The sequence below is a fragment of the Cebus imitator genome, unplaced genomic scaffold, assembly GCF_001604975.1.
Source record: "Cebus imitator isolate Cc_AM_T3 unplaced genomic scaffold, Cebus_imitator-1.0 Scaffold310, whole genome shotgun sequence".
NCBI lineage: Eukaryota > Metazoa > Chordata > Mammalia > Primates > Cebidae > Cebus > Cebus imitator.
The window spans coordinates 747417-765526 of record NW_016107625.1 but is presented as its reverse complement, the minus strand read 5'-3'; positions in this window follow the sequence as shown (position 1 = coordinate 765526).

The following is an 18110-nucleotide window of genomic DNA, read 5'->3' as shown; positions in this document are numbered from 1 at the left end:
TTATTGCAGCACTATTCACAATAGCAAAGATATGGAATCAACCTAAGTGTTCACCAGCAAATGATTGGATAAAGAAAATGTACAGTGGAATACTATTCAGCCATATAAAAGAATGAAATTATGTCTTTTGCAGCAACATGGATGAAACTGGAGGCCATTATCTTAATTGAAACAACTGAGACACAGAAAGTCAAATACCACATTTTCTCACTTACAAGTGGGAGCTAAATAATTTGCACCCACGGATGCAGAATGTGGACTGATAGACAAGGGAGATTCAGGAGAGGAGCAGGAGGGGACTGGATGATGATAAATTACTTAATGGGTATAGCGTATGTTATTCCGGTAATGAATACCCTAAAAGCCTTGAGCTCCATCACTACATATAATCTATGCATATAACAAAATTATACTGTACTCCATAAATTTATACAAACAAACAAAAAAAAGAGCAGACACATTGCACTGCAGCTTCATGTTCCCAGCTGCAAGAATCAGCAGGCAAAGCCACTTAAAATACGTGTTCCTGGGTGCAATATTTCTGGGCTCTTAAGTTTTGTGAAGCAAACCAACCAACTTTAAACACACACACACACACACACACACACACACACACAAAGCTATAGGCTGTCTGGGCATTTGTAAGGTTACAGTACAAACTGCTGTCTCCCTAGAGGAAATGCTGATCACACCCACTCCTTGCACAAATCATCTTCAAGTGAGGTCACTCCACCCTCCTAAGTCCTGACCTGCCTAATTACAATGCCTAATCCTCACCCTTCTGAATCATACACATTCCACCTTTCATTATGTCCCCTGGATCTTTTTACTTTCCCAGCAGTGTTCAAGCTGGTTTATGTTTCTATAAGTTAAGGTGTATCCTGTCAGTAAGGGCAACAGAGAACTGATGAACTAGAAAAACCTGTAAGAATTGATTAAACACCACAAAAAAGTAGCAGAAGCTACCCACACCCATTTCTCAATAATACCACATTCTTCACAAGAGCAATTACTGAGAATCTATGGAACATATCGTTAAATGGGGAAATACTTCCAAAATCCTTATTACATACCTTATAGTTTGTATTCTGCTTTGTAGTTTAACAGTTTCTCCTACACTATCTCATAAATTGAACTAAAAACTATGCAGGTGCCTAACATGTAATAATGACTGAATAAATGTCAGTGTCCCTTTCTCGGCTCAACCCTCCTTCAACCTGTCTAAGTGACTTCTGCAAAGCTTCCTCTTCTTTCCATTTAAGAAACCTGAGGCACAGAGAAGCAACATCTACACCACCTGGAAATTACAGCCTAACACCTGAGACTCAAGGCTGGGGATCAGAGAAGTCAGTCATAACACCCTTTCCAGAGAACGAACCTTAGCTAGGCCATGTCCCTGGCAATTTCAACACCATGTAAGCTTTACAGCTACGGTGGTTTATTATTATAGTCTATGTTTCTGATGTTTGCGAAAAGAAAAAATGTTCCTAATGACAAAGTAACATTGGTTTATGTTAGAATTCCACAAATGTTCCATAAGTCATAATTGCAACATTAAAAAGACCACATGATGCATGACTTTCAGTTCTCTGAATATTCCATGTTCTCTTCCTGAGGCCTTTGCACGAGTTATCTCCTTTACCACGGCCACTTCCCTTTGCTCCCAGTTCTCACCTGACCCTACCATCATATTCACCGTCTCCCACACTATTTTTCTACCATTTATGTATTCTTGAGCTCTCAGATGCTGTTAACTTTGTCCTCAACCTCCCATCCCCACTCCAAGTCCAACTTACATAGTGCACTGGGAGAGTGCACTCTGCTTTTTCCTATTCCAGGGTTCCTATGTGTCAGCAATGCTAATGAGTAGAACTGAGAAACTATATTAGTCTGTTCTCCCACTGCTACAAAGAACTACCTAAGACTGGGTAATTTGTAAAGAAAAGAGGTTTGTCTCACCATTCTGCAGGCTGTGCAGGAAACAGGGCTGGAAGTCCTCAGGAAATTTACAATCACAGCAGAAGGCAAAGGGAAAGCAGCCGCATCTTACGTATCTGGTGAAGGAGGAAGAGAGAGGAGGGGAAGGGGCTACTCAAACAACGAAATCTCGTGAGAACTCACTCACTAGCCCAAGAACAGCAAGTGGGACGCTTGCCCCCATGATCCAGTTACCTCCCACCAGGCCCCTTCTCCAACACTGGGGATTACAACTTGACATGAGATTTGGATGGAGATACAAATCCAAACCATATCAGAAGCCAATGTGGACATCCAACTATAGAATGAATATATTTTGTGTATGTGCACACAAGTGTGCATGTGTGTGTGACACATTGAGATCCAAAAGTGTGACAGGTCAGATATATCCAGAAGCACCCTTAAACCCAAACACACACGCACACACACACACCCCACAAACATTTTGTCCCTATCAAAATAGTTTGACTTTGGTGTTAAGCCACTACTCAGCTTGCTATACTTGAACCTTGAGTAGGTCCAAAAATACAGAAATAAAACCCAGGTGCCTCTCATCATGATGCAGCAAGATGATGCCTATATGTTAATAGAATTGATTATTGGGTGCTAAAGTGTCTCCAGGAAGACTGAAAGGTTCAATAGTTCTGGCTGATTCTTCACTCTACACAGATTTCCGAGATCATCGAACTTTGATAATCTCACCCAGTAGACGTAGGGAGGCAACAGGAAGACACACCCACTCATTTATATTCTTGATCTCATATAAATCACTATTCTAATATTTTGCTAGTTTTGTAGTAAACTAAAAGAAAAGCAAATCTATACAAGTCAGAGTCTTCCTTCTCCCTAATCGAAGAAGCAGCACCAATCTTTGTGATCTGGTCCAGCTGAATTAGTCCAGCAGCACAAATCATACCCACCTCCAAGGTGAAGCTAACTAGACCGCAGGTAGTTGTTCTTCAGCGTATATTTGCTTTATGCTTTATATTGTAATACAGTTGAATACAGTTCTTATAATTTACAGTTTCTATAAGACAACCAGGAGCATAAAAGTGCCCAAAGAAGGAATGAGAATGGGACATTGAACTAACTACTCTGAATAATTCCATCTGGTTTCTCACCTCATTTCACTTTCTGAAATATGGTACACCTGAACTCATCAACTTGATTCCTTTTCTTCCTGCTGCCTTTCTCTCCTCCTGTATATAAACGTTTCTTCTGATCTCTCCCTGACTAGTAGTTGCCCTTCCATGACGGTTCCAGGGTTAGCCCATGGCACACATTTATCATTTGCCTGCCTCTCTTCCTCCTTGAAGACAAGCATTATATTTTTTCACCAATGTTTACTTGGTAAAACTTGACATATAGTAAGTGCTCAGTAAATACTGAGGAAAGAATGAAATAATAGAGACTGATGGGAGAAGAAAAGCTTTTATACAACTTCAAAAAGCATTTAGGAGGCCGGGCATATTGGCTCACGCCTGTAATCCCAGCACTTGGCAAGGCCGAGGCAGGCATATAGTTGGGTGTCCACATTGGCTTCTGATATGGTTTGGATTTGTATCTGCATCCAAATCTCATGTCAAGTTGTAATCCCCAGTGTTGGAGAAGGGGCCTAGTGGGAGGTAACTGGATCATGAGGGCAAGAGTTTGAGATCAGGAGTTTGAGACCAGCCTGGCCAACATGGTGAAACCCTATCTCTACTAAAAATACAAAATTATCCCACGCAGTAGCGAGTGCCTGTAATCACAGCTACTTGGGAGGCTAAGGCAGGAGGATCACTTGAACACGGGAGGTGGAGGTTGCGTTGAGCTGAGACTGTGCCACTGCACTCCAGCCTGGACAACAAGAGCAAAACTCCATCTCAAAGAAAAAAAAAAAAAGCATTCAGGGAAGTTTCCACATAATACAATATTTTACACAATGTTTGTGTGTGTATGTATGAGTCCATGTGCATATATACATTACTTTTTCAGAGGAAAACAACCTAAGTCTTCAATTCTGTTTTCATCATTTGCCTTTCCATAGTCAAAGACAGAAAAAAAATCTGAAAGATAAAATAAGAATAGTTACCTTGAAGACTGGGTTGGTTCAGAGCATGCCAGAGAAAAGTTTAGCACATACTACATCCAAATGTGGTTTTGAAAGGCATTCAGTGATGACAAATGACGTCGATCAAAGAAAAAGCATAAAACAGAATTCAGGAGTTACTTGCTCAGCCTTCCTGAGCAAACTGACCGTCTTACCCCTTGATTTGTGAATTTCTGCAGGGCACCTGCTCAACAGGACTCACCTGAGCACATGCTGGGTCATCGCTATCATTGCCAGGTGTTTGTTTTAAAATCTACTTTGAGTCTTTAACCTTATAAATAAAGGTATACTCCATGTGCTGTTTATAAAAACTGTTTGATTTTATTTATGTTTCTTAACAACCTAAATTGCTCATCAGAAATGTTCTCTATTTTTACAAATATGGCCTGAATAGATCTGAGAGGAATAACTACTTCTAGTTGACACAAAAGAAGTAGAAGTTTTCCATTAAAATCACATTTATTAATCAGGAAAAACTGAACAAAGATTGAGTATTAAATGAATATTTGGAATTATTACTAATTATTGTTAATGCCATTGTTTGGAATAATTTCGATTATTTTTTAAGATCTTGTATATTAGAAAACTATACTGAAGTATTTACTAGCGAAATTACATAAATGCTTGGATTTGCTTTCAAATTCCCCCAAAAGAAAAAAAGTGTATAAGGAGATGGGGATGGTGAATATAGCAACAGCAAGCAGAACAAAATGTGGATAACAGCTGAGCAAGGAGTAGATGGGGTTCAGCATACGCACCTCTCTACTTTTGTGTGTGCTGGACATTTTCTACAATCAAAATATTTGTTTAAACCACATTTACTGACTATGAGGTAATAAGCCTTGTGTCAATATCCATGAATCTTGGAGTAAATACATTGACTATTCAGTCCACAAATACACAAATGCATGGTATTTTGGAAACCCATGGTCTGAAATTATAGAATATTAAGATAAATCCCTTCTTAAAAAGACAATGCACCTGACTTGCTCTTATGCTCAGGGTTTTGTTTGTTTTGAGACGGAATCTTACTCTTGCTCAGGCTGCAGTGTAACAGTGCAATCTTGGCTCATTGCAACCTCTGCCTCCCAGGTTCAAGTGATTCTCCTGCCTTAGCCTCCTGAATAGCTGGAATTACAGGCATGAGCCACCACACCCAGCTAATTTTTGCATTTTTAGTAGAGACAGGGTTTCACCATGTTGGCCAGGCTGGTCTCGAACTCCTGACCTCAGGTGATCCACCTGCCTTGGCCTCCCAAAGTGCTGGGATTACAGGGGTAAGCCACTGTGCCCAGCCTCAGGGCTTTGATTAATATGTAAGATCCCTGAACTTAATTGTTTCATCCTTCAGACTCTGCATCACTTTACACACGTCTTTGTCAAAGCACTTTTTTCTTTATATCCTGGCTAGTTTGCATGTCTGAATTCCTTTGATAGCAAGGTTTATTTCTCATGGATGGGTGCAGGGATTAAAAGCACAAGCTCTGGAATTTGACCACCCATATTCAAACCCTGGTCCTTCCCTTTACTAGCCACGTGATTTGGATGCCTCTTTCCTCATCTGTGTAATGGAAGCAATCATAGGGCCCACTCTTAACTGATGTTGCTGTAAGGATTAAGGGGCCTCACAAACAGTAAGTACACATGCAAGCTTATGAATTTTATGCTTTAGTGTCCTTAAAAAAAAGGACAGTATTAAGAGAAGTACTCTCGCAAGCCCTTGGAACTAAACTTGAAGAGTACGTGGTCCTCGGCCTGCTGCACTGTGCTATCAATTTGCCAAGACAATCTGTTTTCCTATAAATTACCCACCTGGTGTCTCTGCTGTCAACACAATACCAGAGGCTCTCCCAGTGGAATTTTACAGGTTTGGCGTTCAGGATTCTGACTCAGGTATTAAAGACTTGGGGACTAATAAACTCTTGGCAGAGTCACTTCACTGTATTCTCAGAGTAGTGTCTAGGTAGCAGTTAGACTTAAACATAAATCACAAAATTCAACAGTTACGCTATTTAACATGTTGTGTTCATCCAATATAAATATAGTATGTATTTTACATATCTTAACATCTCTGAAATAGGAATGCATCTTACAATAGCAAGGCATAGTATGATTGGCAATTTAATGATTTATCTTACAAACATTGTATCTTAGGTTCAACAAGAACTGATAAGGTTAAATCTTCAGTGCCTGGCATTGTATCAGTATAATATTTAGCATATGGAAACCTATAGGCTTAGGCAAATTACTGGTTGAAGACTCAGAGGTATTTTCTCTACCCAGAGATAGAGGTGTTTTCTGGGTCTGTGAAAAGCCTTATGGTATTTCTCCCTAGAGCCATGTTCTCAAAGCCCTGCTGTTTCTAACAAAGAATGATCATCGATATAAAAGAAAAAAACAACATATGAGCTCTTTGAAAACCTGAGCCTTGATTTGGGAAAGGCTCTTTCCTAAGTATCATTGTTTTATTTTGTATGAGTCATTGTAGAATGCCACTCTAGATCTTAACAAGTCCTCTCCAACCCCCACCCCGTTGTTTTTCCTAATAACTAAGTGTAAAACATGGAAAAGAAGAGTTGGCTAGATCCGGCTTCTTCCCTGCTAAGACGCGTCTTATAATAGAGTCTGTCCGTGTCATACATTTAAACTTCCTTCTCCACCCACTATCGGCCTTGTCATCAAGCTCCCTGGTGATTCATTTCAACATGCATGGAGGCCTGTCTTTTTGGCAGCAATTTCTAGGCTACACCCTACACCCTCACTTTGCCTTCCTATTGCTTGTATGATCGTTCCCCTTTTTTCCTGGCATGGTGATCTTCAGCTTCACACATTCTCCCAGGAAATGTGTCCTTCCCCAAAGCAGCTTCAGCAGTAAGAATCTTAATAGGCCAGTAACCTCGACAGCACAACCCTTTGCAATGTTGTAACCAGAAGCGGGGAAGGCACTGGTAAAGTCCTTAAGATCTTTAAGGAACAGGGCCTCTCTTGATTTTTGCATTTTACAAATGAAGCTCAGAGAGTGAGGGTCTTACCCAGAGTGACACTGTCATTTAGAAGACAGTGAAGAACAGAACCTTGGCCACTGCCTCCAGCACTTCCTTCAGGAGGATGTACTTCTTCCCTCAGTTTAGATTCTCCCCAGTCACAGTCTCAAAAACAGCAGATAAATTGCAATCCAGACAGCTATCGTGCTCTTTGTAATCTTTCCGGATTATAATAAAAGTGTATGAGAATGCACTGGAATCGCTGTTACAGTACAAAGAATGGTGGCTCTATAAGTGTAGCAGTGTGGTTGCAAGTGGAGCTTGAAGGTACATGGTCATATGACTTTATTTAAGATTAAGAATCAGTTGTCCACACTGAAGCATGGAGGGTATGTGGAAAGGGTAACAGTACGACCCAAGCTGTGTCCTTGGCCTCCTCACTCAACCAGGCAATAGGTTCCTCATCTTTGATCCTTTGGATGCCTTCTCTATTTGGGGATCTTCCTTCACTAGATCCCCTTATCATCCATTCTTTAGGGTAAAATTATGTGACATTGACTTGACATGGGGATTAACTCTCCTTTCCCATGCTAGCAAACATCTTGACTGCATTCCCTTTTGATTAAAAACACATGGGAACACACACACACACACACACACACACAAAATCCCAAGAAGTTTCAATAATTTTATCTGAAATAAAGACAATAAACCAAAAATTAGCAGACTTAGTGAGAATTTTGGAGTAAAAATTATGAAGTATTTGCCCCTCTTATTCCAACTTAGTCCTCTTGCTCTCCAGAAAAGTGGGAGGCCTCCCTGCCCAGACGTTCGTGATATCCCTCATAGATGTTCCCTGACATCAAGGAGAGAGGCCCCATCCAAATCCCTCCTTCTCTGTTCTTCCCACTTTCCTTTCAATATTTCTTTTCCTCCAGAAGACTCCACCTCTCTTCAGCTCTGGATCCTTAACGTGACAGTCTCTGGAATCTATGTTGTGAAGCGACTTTCCACACTTGTTGTCACTGCCCTTCCCTGCCAGGAATCTGTGTCCCTGCAGTTGTCCTGTGCTCAACACACTGGCTTATGACATTCTACTAAGGAAACAAAAGCCCTTTTCTACCCAGTCATTGCTGCAGCAGTGTAGTGCAATGATCAGCAAGGAGCACTCCTCACATCCCCAACATCTCATGGAAAGTGTGCGTGGGAGGGTGTGGTGGCTTACATCTGGAATCCCAGCACTTTGGGAGGCTGAGATGGGAGGATCATTTGAGCCCAGGAGTTCAAAACCAGCCTAGGCAACCTAATAAGACCCCATCTCTGCAAGTAATAAACAATTTAAAAAAAAAAAAAAAAAAACTAGCCACGCATGGCAGCATGCACCTGATGTCACAGCAACTCAGGAGGCTAGTTGTGGGGACTGCTCAAGTCCAGGTCATCAAGGCTGCAGTGAGCCATGGTCATGCCACTGCACTCCAGCCTGGGCAACAGAGTGAGCCCCGATCTCAAAAAAAGGTGGTCGTATAATCTCCTCCGCATGTCTGTGTTGGCTTTGCTCCTTGTTTTGTCTTTTCCTCCTGGAGAAGGAGGATGGAGGAAAGAAAGAAAGGAAGGCAACTGAGGAAGTGATAGAGGAAAATGAGTGCAAAAGATTTTGATCAAGCACCAAACTGTTTCCAAGTGACACGGCTGGGTGATTAAGCACCAACTACAGGGCCAAGAACTGCTCCCATAAGGTGTTTGTATTCCAGAATTCATATTAGGCAAGCCAGGAATCACAGGCCCTGTGCGTTTCCCACATCCAGCAGCACATGCAGTACACGCTGGTAGAATTCTCAAGTTAGATTACAGCAAATGTCCCAAGGAGCATCATTCAAAAAGTAACAGCAGCAAAAGTCACAAGCAATTGAGCAATATACCTCCTCATTCAAGAGCTTCTAGAAAAATGGACTTGCATACACTAAAATCTACGTCTTCTATGCTCCAAACACTTCTTTTGTCATATCACATGTGCAAAAGTGTGGATTAAGACCCACAAAAAAAAAAAAGAAAGAGAGAGAGAGAGAGAGAAGGTAGCCTAGCTAAAGAGCTGTGTGCCCTAAATCTACTTGAGTTGTTTTGCTTTTATCGTGAAATAGATAATCAAAAGTAAGAAGAGGATTTTTCCTAGACAGGCCGAAGGAAAACTCTGTTTCAGTAAACTTAAGACTAGGTTCTACCTAAATTCTAAACATCTTAATGTTGTCGTTGATCTTTAGGCCCTAGTAAAGGTGCCCAGTGACAGTTGGCTTAGCATTAAATGAAGGAGAACCACACCTCATGCATTTGTGGAGCACTCCATTGCTTTAAAAGCTAGTTTCCTTTTATGATGTCCTTTGATTTTTACCTCACAACAACTCAGTAAGGGAGGTAGGCCAAGTCATCTAATCCCTATTTTTATAAATCACAGTTCTCTAACTTGTTTAGGTTTAAAGTGATAAGAGTTCATGGTATCCTTTGAGGAACAACATGATCTACTGGCACTTTAAATTAGCAACTTAAATTGTCGATTCTGGGGCAGGCAATGTCTACTACAGGTAAGGCAGAAACCATGCAGACTATTGGTGGGTGTATTAGTCAAAGTTCTCTGGACAAACAGAACTGATTGTGTGTGTGTGTGTGTGTGTGTATGTGTGTGTGTGTGTGTGTTATTAAGAGGAATTGACTCACAGGATTATGGAGGTTGAGAAGTCCCATGATCTACCATCTCAAGCTACAGGCTCAGAAAATCCAGTGGTATAATTCAGTACAAGTCCAAACGCTGAAAACCAGAGAAGCTGATGGTATAAATCCTGGTCCCAGGAGAGATTAGATGAGCTATTCAGCTGGAGCAGTGAGACAGGAAAAAAAGGGGCGAACTCCTCCTTCCGCCTTTTTGTCTATTTAGGCACTTAATGGAGTGGATGGTACCCAGTCAAATGGGGAAGGTGATCTACTTGACTGAGTATGCAGATTGAAATGTTAATCTCATCCAGAAACACCTTCACAGACACGCCTAGAAACAATATTTAATCTGGGCATTTTAGCAGCAGAACAGCTCAATTCAATTTAAGAAACACCCCTGCTCTGGAGAAGCATGGTTTGAGACCAACGCCTATAAGCGAAAGTATTCATTCATAAGGGATTAAGTGTCTTTCTCACTGTCACACAAGTAATCAGTAACATAGTCAAGAGTTCAATCCTTTTTCCATGGGACCACGTAGCCTCTTGAAATTTAGTTACCATGAAAATCCTTTTTTTGAGACAGAGTTTCACTCTCCCCCAGGCTGAAGTTCATTGGTGCGATCTCAGCTTACTGCAACCTCTACCTCCTAGATTCAAGCAATCATCATGCCTTAGCCTTCTGAGTAGCTGGGATTACAGGAGCCTGCCACCATGCCTGGCTAATTTTTGTATTTTTAGTAGAGATGTCTTTCGCCATGTTGGCCAGGCTGGTCTCGAACTCCTGATCTCAAGTGATTGGTTCTCCTCTGCCTCCCAAAGTGCTGGGATTACAGGCATGAGCCACTGTGCCCAGCTATCATGAAAATCTTAAATACTAATTAATAATCTAGATATAAAAGAAAAGTGATTGAAGTTCAAACAGCTCTAGAAGTTCAATAGCAGAAGTCACCTAACCCACCCCCCTCTTATCTACAGAATCACACAATTCTTCCCAATCTGCAATGATTGGAAGGTACTCAGATATGATTCTGTCACCTCATGATGAGCCACTGTGTCCAACTTGATATGTAGTGACTTACATACTTATTTATGTCTCTAGGTATTTTTGTTATCTTTGATTAAATATATATTTAATAAATACATCTATTTATTAGAGACATTTATTTATTTATTTATTTATTAAATAGAGACAGGGCCTTGCTGTGTTACCTAGGCTGGTCTCAAACTCCTGACCTCATGCAATCCTCCAGCCTCAGCCTCCCAAATCGCTGGGTTTATAGGCATGAGCCACCATGCCCAGCACGATTAAACTAAATTTTAATATAGGACATGGACCATGACACAAAGCCCCATAGGCTAAATTCAGCCCAGTGCCTGTTTTGTAAATAAAGTTTCATTGGAACACAGCCATGCCTGTTTGTTTATCTATTATCTATAGCTACTTTTGTGTGACTATCTGGTCCTTCACAGAAAAAGTTTGCCGACCAAACTGAACAAACCAAGTAGTTGTCATACAATGACTTTACTTTTTCTCTAATCATATTAGAGTCTATAGGTATGCCTTTCTTACAGCAATCCTACATAAACATAAAAGCTGCATTTTTAATATGAGATATAAAGGGATTTTGCAAAAAGTGTAAAGTTTTCATGCTTGCTGGCATAGCTACAGTGATGCTTTCAGAAATTTTATTTTCTTTTTTTATATTGGTCCTTATGCCAGATTCATTTATCTTGAAATGGCAGGCAACCGCAGCTGCAGACCTCAATCTATGGTACATATCAAGCAAGTCAGCCTTTGCTTGTAATGTCATGACTTTTCTCTGCTTCTTGAGAGCACTTCCAGCATCACTAACGGCACTTCATATGGGTCTCATGGTGTTATTGAAGCTTTGTAGTATTGCACTAAACACAACAAAAAATATGCAAGAACTGCCAGCGATCACATCTTATGGTGATACACCCTTTACTGGAGTGACTAAGGCTCACTCAGAGATGATGAGCATCTCATAGTGTTTTAAGGGAATACTTGCAATACTTAAGCTCACCACAATGGCAATAGGAGGTGGCTACAAAATTATTATAATCATACAGTTGTGCTAAATTAATTTTATGTAGTTATGATCTAATACTGCATCTTTGCATTTGTTCATATTTCTCTCGACTACGAAAGGTACCATGTGTAATCGGTTTGTGTAGGTAAGTTTTGATAAATTTTAAGTATTTTATAATAGATTTGTGTCGGCCAGGCATGGTGGCTCATGCCTGTAATCCCAGCACTTTGGGAGGCCAAGGTGAGCAGATCACCTGAGGTCAGGAGTTTGAGACCAGCCTGGCCAATGTGGCAAAACCCTGTCTCTACTAATAACACAAATGTTAGCTCAACATGGTGACAGGCACCTGTAATCTGAGCTACTTAGGAGGCTGAGGCAGAAGAATCTCTTGAACCTGGGAGTTGGAGGTTGCAGTGAGCCGAGATCGTGCCACTACACTCCAGCCTGGGTGACAAGAGTGAGACTCCATCTCAAAAAAAAAAAAAAGATTTGTGTCTATTTTATGGTAGTAAATGATAAAATTGGTATTTACATGTGTTTTTTGCATTCATTACATACTTTTTTCATTTTTTTAAATATTTCTAAGCTATGCAATTTGGCTTCAAGTTTTTTTAAATTGTCGCAAATTTCCAAAAAATTTTTCTAAAATACTCATTGAAAAAAATCCACATATAAGTAGACCCATGATTTCAAACCCATTTTGTTCAAGGGTCAACTGTATCATAAATACATTCGTCCATAGCATACTTGCGTATCACCATTATCAAGTATTATGTGCTATACAAAATTGTATGAGCTATATTTTGCAGAACCAGCAGCACAGCGTGTTGACACCAGCATCGCCACAAACACGCGAGTAAAGCATTAGTAGATAACAGGAATTCTAATCCTATGAGACCACTCTCATATATTCAGTTTATCCCTGATGAACCGAATTTTCTTTAAAAATGTGTATTCATCTTTTCATCAAATACGTTATTCTTAAAACAATTTTGTGAAATTCTTGAAGAAAAAATAAATGCTTTAAAATGATTTCCCTCCAGAGGCTTTTCTGCTATTGCTAAGCTTTTTGCTATAAGATGGTATCATATCACTAAGCCACATTATTGTGGCAAAAGACATACAAGATACAGTACTGCACAGGAATAGAAAACCAAATACTGCATGTTCCCTCTTATAAGTAGGAGCTAAATGATGAGAACACATGGACACATAGAAGGGAACAACACACAAGGTGCCTACCAGAGGGCGGAGGGTTGGAGGAGGCAGAGGATCAGGAAAAATAACTGATGGGTATTAGGTTTAATACCTGGGTTGTGAAGTAGTCTGCACACTAAACCCCCATGACACACATTTACCTATGTAACAAACCTACACATGGACCCCCGAACTTAAAAGTTAAAGAAAAGAAAGATACAGAATTGGTTGTGTGCTATTGCATGTGGACCTGAATTACTCACCCTTTCATTTATAAACTGCAATGTTCTTTTGCTTCTCATTATTTTCTGCTGGTTAGAACAGCTAGTTTGCACCCATGCTGACTAATCAAGCAATTGTATCTCAATTTACTTATAAAAGAAGAAATGGTTAGCCAGGTGTGGTGGCACACACTGGTAGTCCCAGCTACTTGGGAAGCTGAGGCACAAGAATCAATTGAGATTTGGGAGGCAGAGGTCGCAGTGAGCCAAGATGGCTCTACTGCACTCCAGCCTGGGTAACAGAGTGAGACTCTGTCTCCAAAATAAAATAAAATAAAATAAAATAAAATAAAATAAAAAGAAATGGCCTACCTAACATAAATCTTCTCATAATAACATACAATCTCAGCCAGGTGCAGTGGCTCACACCTGTAATCCCAGCACTTTGGGAGGCCAAGGCTGGTGGATCACTTGAGGTCCAGAGATCAAGACCAGCCTGGCCAACATGGTGAAACTCCATCTCTACTCCAAATACAAAAATTAGCTGGGTTTGGTGGCACGCTCCTGAAATCCAAGCTACTTGGGAGGCTGAGGCAAGAGAATGGCTTGAACCCGGAGGCGGAGTTTGCGGTAAACTGAAATCTTGCCACTGCACTTCAGCCTGGGCAATAAAGCAAGACTCACTCTCAAAAACAAAAAAGAAAATAGAAAAACACACAATCTCTTCCCTTCCTTTTATTATGTAAAACTATGAATATTGGGTCTGTTCCATGCTTCCAATTTCTAATCATACAACCTAATTTTAATAATGTGGCTTGTGACCTCTATTTCAAATACTCTAGCACAATAATTTCCAAACTTCAGAAGTATGAGGTTATATATTTCCAGCTTCAAATTTTAGAAGCACAAGGCTATATATTCCTGCCTTTTCTCCCCACAAGTATTTTTATATCAATTGATTGATAAAATGCTTTTGAATTGTTATCTTATTAATAATATGGCACATATATACATTTTTTTTGAGACAGAGTCTTACTTTGTTGCTCAGACTGGAGAGTAATGGCACAATCTCAGCTGACCGTAGCCTCGACCTCCTGAGCTTAAGCCATTCTTCTGCCTCAGCCTCCTGTGTAGCTGTGACCACAGGTACATGCCACCACACCTAGATAATTTTTTTTATTTTTGGTAGAGATGGGGTTTTACCATGTTGTCCAGGCTGGTCAAGAACTCTTGGGCTCAAGGGATCAATCTGCCTCAGCCTCTCAACATGTTAAATAACAGGCATTAGCCACCACGCCCAGCCTACTTTTTAAATAAATGGCTCTTATACTGATAACACAATATAATTTCTGTCTATAAGCAATAAGCATTTGGGGACCCTCTTTAATAACTCCATCTCTTAGGCTGATATGATGATGAATGCCTGTAGTCCCAGGTCCTCAGGAGGCTGAGGTGGGAGGATGACTGGGGCCTGGGAGATTGAGGCTACAGTGATGGGGCAACCTGCATACCAGTGCCACTGCACACCAGCCTGAGTGACAGAGTGAGACCCTGTCAAATAAAAGAAATAAAATAAAATAAAATGAAAAATAACACTATCTTGCCTTTTCCTATCCCTTCCCAATAATAGGCTGCTCCAATGAGGCAGTTTTCCTGAATTTATCAGTGACTTATTTTCTTGCTAAACCATTAAAACTTGATATCCTTTCTTAGCATTTGTGTCCCTATATCTTGGTTTTGCAAGGGCACACTGAAGTTCATTTCTGTTTCATGGAATATGTTTCCTAAATCATTTTTCTAAACTGAACCACATGTAACATCTCCCTTACTCTAAGTGCTTGTTTATGACAGGGAGGCAGGCATTTCCCTGACATCATTTTCTGTGTTCCAGCTCTTTTCATGCCTGAAGGAAAATCCAAGGACTTTTAGGATCATAATCTACAAAGTTTCAGATAATAGTGTACATGTTTGTCCTCACTGTGATCAATTTCTGCATATCTCACAGTGGCACACAAAGATACGGCCTACAAAAGCCAGAGTTATGAGTTTGCCCCATGCTGGCGATAATTGCCATAATACTACATAACTCACTTTTGTGGAACATTTTGTCCTTGGCACAGTTTTTGCACGTGTAAATTCATTCACAGCCCTTAATGCACATTTCAGGGGTTGAATGAAGAGTGAGAATGGTCTTTTCTGTCTCTGTATTTTGTTCAATTCTTGGTCTCATGGGTTTCTTTTTCTCCAACTTTTCAAGATGTGTACTATCCATGGCAACCATCCCCTCAGCTCCTGCTCAATCACCTGGAGCCAGCACTAAGTGCCGTTCAATTAATAGAGCTTTTTCCTGTCCTGTTTCTGAGATGAGCTATTGGCCCAGAGACCTAGCAGAGTTTTTCTTCCTAATAGTAAGGGGGTCACTGAAGGTTATAAATGTGTCAAAGAGCCCCATGTTCATACTGATATTCCAAGCAAACTTACTAATTTTGTTTTTTGGGGTTTTGTTGTTGTTGTTTTGAGACAGGATCTTGCTCTTTCATCTAAGCTGGAGTGCAGTCATATGACCATGGTTCAGTGTAGCCTTGACCTCCCAAGCTCAAATGATACTCCCACCTCAGCCCCCTGAGTAGCTGGGACTACAGGCATGCACCACCACACCCCAGCTAACTTTTTAGTTTTTTGTGGAGATGGCATCTCGCCACGTTGCCCAGACTGGTCTCAAACTCCTGAGCTCAAGCAATCTGCCCCTCAGCTTTCCAAAGTGCTGGGATTAAGACATGAGCCACTGTGCCCAGCCACTAATTTTGAATAAACTTTTTTTTTGATAAATAAATCACTTTGTTGCAGTTGACTACATGGCATTTAGGAAGAGCAGTTGTTGAATTTACCATCAATATCACAAGGCTAACATTTAGCTGACACACACAGCAATGGACATAGCAGTTGTTAAAATTATTGAAATACATAATGGTTGATAAATAGGCTCTGCCCCCAACCCTATTCCCATGTCCTACCTCACTGAGGCTGACCTAATCTGTTCCCTATGACAGGCTGGATCTCCCCCAAATCCAGAAACTGAAAGGGTTTATGGTTGGCAGAGCAATTAGCTGAGCAGATGCATAGCTGTTGCTTATTCTGACTGATCAGCATCCAAGCCACTCAAATTGTTAAATATTTTGAATAGTAATCTTGAGCCATCATGGTGTTGAAGACAGAAAACACCTGAGCAACATAAACCCATCCAGTAGTTTAAAAACGAACTAGCCCAGTGGATCTCAAACTTGAGCATGCAGTAGCATCATCTGGGGAGCTTGTTAACACTATCAGCCCTACCCTCAGAGATTCTGAGTCAGCAGGTCTAGGGTGGGGCCTGGGAATTGGCATTTCTCATAGTTCTCAAGTGGTGCTGATGATGCTGGTTCACAGGTCCACAGAACCGTTCCCCTGTTAGAAATTCTCTGTCTCTAGAACGGTGTTTCTCAAACATCAGTGTGCACAAGAATCACACAGATTGCAGTGGATCTGGGATGGAACTGGAAGTTCTATAGTTCTATCAAGCTCCCAGGTGATGCCAATGTCTATGTATGACTACGTAATGAAAGTCCTACTTGCATGTTTTTTGGGTTTTGTTATTTTGTTTTTGTTTTTGAGAGTGTCACTCTTTCGCCCAGGCTGGAGTGTAGTGGTGTGATCTCAGCTCACTGCAGTCTTTGCCTCCTGGGTTCAAGTGATTCTCCTGCCTCAGCCTCCTGAGTAGCTGCGATTACAGGCGCACACCACCAGGCCTGGCTAATTTTTGTGTTTTTAGTATACTAAGATGAGGTTTCACCATGCTGGCCAGGCTGATCTCAAACTCCTGACCTCAAGTGATCCACCTACCTCAGGCCTCCCAAAGTGTTGGGATTACAGGCATGAGCCACCCTGCCTGACCCCTATTTATAAGTTCTTTATTTTCTGTATGTACTTTTTCATCCATCTTTCATTTACTTTTTTTTTTTTTGCTTTGCCTTCTTTTGTTCTTCCTTTTTTTTTCCTCTTACCAGCTTTCTTCTCCTCCTCCCCTTCCCTCTCCCCCTCCCCCTACTTTCTCTTTTTACTTCTTTTCTTTCCATCCTATTTTTCTTGTAGATTTTTCAAGATTTAAAATTCCCAGCCCACTCTCAGGATTCTCTTCCTTGTTATATTTTTTAAAAAAACAAAACCAAAAAATGCAACCCTGACTTCTCAAAAAGTGACTCCACCCAGACTGTCTTGGAGCTTCATGAGGTAAGAAACAGTAAGGTAAGAAATTAGTCTAGGAAAACATGTGAGGGAAACAAAGAAAGCAGTCAAGTGCAAAGGGAAAGCCCAGATTGCTCTTTTCTAGAAAATACTAGGCCAGGAGCTTTTTTCCAGGACTAGAAATTTGCCGTGCTTACCAACTAGCTCTCTCTCTCTCTGATTTTGCAAGCAAATGGGGAAAGTCCTTATAAAACCATCACTACCACTAGAACAGTATGGGGGAACCACCCCCATTATTCAATTATCTCCCACCGGTCCCTTCCACAACCCATGAGAATTATGGGAATTACAATTCAAGATGAGATTTGATTAGGGACATAGCCAAGCCACATCAATGCATAATACTTCTACATATTTATGGGGTACATGCAACATTTTGTTACATGCATACTTCAAATACCTCTACAGAGGTAGCCACTGTCTCCATCTGACAGTTTTCATGCAACAGTAAAGGCCCAGAGCTGGATACACAGAAAAAACAGAAAAAAGGATTTTGCTATTTTTTGTTTTATTATAAAACTTACTATTTCTCATTTTGGTTGTTTTTGTTGCTCCATAGATTTGAGAAATATTGGCCATGGCCATGTTCAGGATTTTTTTCTGG